The sequence below is a fragment of the Terrapene carolina genome, unplaced genomic scaffold (genome assembly GCF_002925995.2).
Source record: "Terrapene carolina triunguis isolate 2854851 unplaced genomic scaffold, T_m_triunguis-2.0 Scaffold192, whole genome shotgun sequence".
Taxonomy (NCBI): domain Eukaryota; kingdom Metazoa; phylum Chordata; order Testudines; family Emydidae; genus Terrapene; species Terrapene triunguis.
The window spans coordinates 14,386,212-14,389,723 of record NW_020664543.1 but is presented as its reverse complement, the minus strand read 5'-3'; positions in this window follow the sequence as shown (position 1 = coordinate 14,389,723).

Sequence of the window (3,512 nt, the reverse complement as noted above, 5' to 3'; positions counted from 1 at the left end):
GCGGCGGGGGGCCGGGCGCTGAGGGATCCCCCTCCCTGGGGTTATGGTGAGGGGCTCCCTCTCCCGAAAGATGAGGGGGTATCCGGGGTTCAGGGGGAGGCAGGGCGCTTTACCCCGTCCCTGGGGTGGGGGGCTCCGGTCCAGCCGTGCGGTGCCTTGACTGCTCTCCGGGGGTTGGCAGGCGGCGGGGATGCGGCCGCACCCAGCCGGCATGTGCTGCCCGTGGGATTCGCTTTTTCTCGCTGCGAAGCCCTGACGCAGTTGCCTGGGGATGAGCAGCAGCAGGGCTGGGATCGCGGCAGACCCGCCCCGGGCTTCTGCGGGCGGCTGTGACTGCTCTCCGAACAAAGGAAGGAAGCTCGCTGCCCAGCCACGCAGCCGGATTCTCCTCTCAGTCCCTCCCCAAAAGCCCGGCACCGTCCTCGCTGCGGTCCCTTGTGCCGCTTGGCTTCTCTAGTAGTATCTAGTTCCTTACTCTAGCGGTGCTGCCCCGGGAGGGTTTCCCATACTGGGTGGGGCTGGAGCAGGCTCTATTGTCTCTTGTCTGTAGCCTCTCTACCTGTTAACCTTAGCAGGGAGCAGTGGTACACTTGTAACTCATCACGCATTCATCTAAGAGGCTGCTCCTATTCGGAGACAATTGCTGTAACTTTATGGAAGATTTGATCCTGCTAGGGTTTAAGGTGTCTGTATTGTTAAGCTCATTGTGTACTGTTATTTCAAATGGATTACAGGCAGCTAGATCTCAAAGAGCATGCTCCAGTGCTGGGGGAAAGTGAAGGCACTACTTCACTGAACATCCTTTCTCCGCTGATCAAAACCCGCAGTGTTGCATTGGCTATTCTTGGAGGGGGGTTCCCCACATAGGGAGCCATTTTGAGGGGGCAGGAAACAAGGTCTGTGAGACTGTTGTAGATAAGGGGTAGAAAAAGGGATGAGGGAACAAGAAAGAGCACGGTTTGTCTAGAAACAAAGAACGTAATGCATAGCATTTCTTAAGAATCGTCTCAAACTAAATTGAACTCATGTATTTCAGTCCTGCAGTGTAAGACTAGGCAGTGTATAAATCATGCTCTTCTGGGCAGGGTGGAACTGAGGCAGATTTTTTTGTTTTGTTTTTTGGTAAGCCATTGTTTTAAACACGCAGAAATTTCCTATTGAGCATTTGGGAATTTAAAAGGTGTCTCTCTGTTGCAAGAGCATTTTCTTCATGGAGGTGAGGTTGGTTTCTCAGCCTGCTACACATTTCACTGGATTTCATGCAAAGAGCAGTGCCTTTCTGAAAGTGTGGCTGTCAGCTGTTGCAGGGCGAATGCAAAATCCTGGGGTTGGGTGATGACTAAAAAGCTTTTCAGTTCACTCTTAGCTGGGTGACTGAATAGAATATCAGACCTTATGTTGAAGCTACTCTTAGCAGTTTGCTTGGCTACCCTTTTGTATTTCTGCTTGATTCACCAGGATGTCTTAAGTCTGTTTGACATCAGTCTGGTTGTCACTGCCCTGTCAAGTAGGGGGAGATATGGGTTGTAGTTGCAAGCCCTTGTTTGAACACTCTGCTCTAAGAACTAATAAATGTGGCAACTGATGATATGTAAAACAATAATAAAGTTTCCACATTTGAACACTTTCCCTAGAAGGATAATTTCTCTCTATCAAATATAAGATTAAATAGATTATTTTTAATTGACTATCTGAACAGTTATACCGAACTACATACCTCAGAAAGGGGGAGTAGGAAATCATAAAGGTATATGTGGATTCTTAAAAGCTGTTACTTTTAATCTACTTGGTAGTCTGGATTCCCCTACTGTATGTTCAATTTGTAGGGGAGAATAGGATTCTATACAGAATCCCCACCATACACTAAGGAGCAGTGCAATTGTTAAGTATTCCTCTCTAAAGATTTCTTATAAATAAGTTTTAAAAACTCAGTTCAGTTCTAGGATATTAAACAAATGAATTCACACCTATATAGGTGTTGTGTTGCTTGCCATTATGCTGCATTTGAGGTTAGCAGGGTAAAGAAGTGATTGATGTCTTGTGTTCTGCCTTTAGTATAGTAGGCTTAAGGTCTGGAAAGATCAGAATTAATTCCTAGCAGTGGTCATCCATATGAGTCAAAGGCTCACTATTCCAGCTCTGCTGTATTTGTGTTTGAATTTTTGCGTAGTGAGACTCTACAGACCTTTCTACTATGAACTGTAGGCTAAGGACCAAAAGTTTGTGAAACTGCACTAAAAAGGATTGGGATGCTGTCCACTTCACTCCTATAGAATCATAGGACTGTCTATCTTTCATAGCTTGAATCTGAACTTTATATGAAAGCAACTTCATTTGATAATCTGAATTGACAACTTTGTCAGTATTTTGAACTTCGGCTGAGCACTGTTCATGTTTACCACCACTTATGAGACTAGATGAGACTCTTCTGAGATTTCTTTGGTTTTCTCAGCTGTCACTTTTGATGAGCTAAAGGGATGCTATGCTGAAGAAAATAAGCTTTTAATTCCTTCAGCCATAAGTGTTGCGCTTTCTTGCTTTCACTTGACTTTCAGGAGGAGGTACCAAACAGGCTTCTTCATGTGACTTCCTGATCAAGATCTCACTGCTATATATATATATGCTTTTTTGGAGCTCTATAGACATGCCCAGGACTCTTTTGCTTTGCAGCTAAACTCTGCCCCTTAATAATCCCTGCTCAATACAGATGGCACTCAAGCAATTTTTACTTTAAAGCTTTTTGGCTCATCTCTTAATTCAGGAACCTGCTGCATGTTTGGGTTTTAAAAACATTGGAACAGTTCCAAATAGTCTGGAACCTAGACATGATCAGTGGTACAAATAGTACAGTGGTTCATGAGCCAAATGTTGGTCTTCACCACATTGCTCATTTCAAGATTAATTTTGCTGGGGTGTTTTAATGAATTTGGCTGTTTAGTAGTTGAAAGATTGGACTCTGAGATAAATAGAAGGCTTTTTTGGCTCTGAGTTTGAAAAATGTAGCATCTTTCATTGATCCGGGACACAAGGATAAATGGAACTGACTGTTCTATTTTTCCTTGTTTGGCTGTCTTTAATATTTAGTGTTGTGAATTGTAGTCTCTCTACAGTCCTCCGATTAGCCACCAAAAATATGAATAGCAGTGACCGAACAAATGTCTTTGTGCTGTCCTGAAGTATGTTGTAGGTCCAGGAGTGAATTACAAGTGTAACCCATTCTTGGTGCCCATCTAGTGCTTGACTTCTGAGTGCCAACAAGTACAGTGCTGGTCAGTGTTATTCACCTGTTTACTGTGAATTGATTGTGAAATCTAATTGCCTTATGAGTAGCTTTAGAACACTATGAAACTGGGCTCAATTTAACCCATTGTTTAACCCATGTAATTCTATTATATTACAGTTCCCAGAGACATCAATCCCTTTGCTTACCCAACCACCTTTTGTATAATATTTCAGTAACACTGGTGGTAAAATTCTTGAAATATAAGATTGTCACATTGAATCTTTCTGCA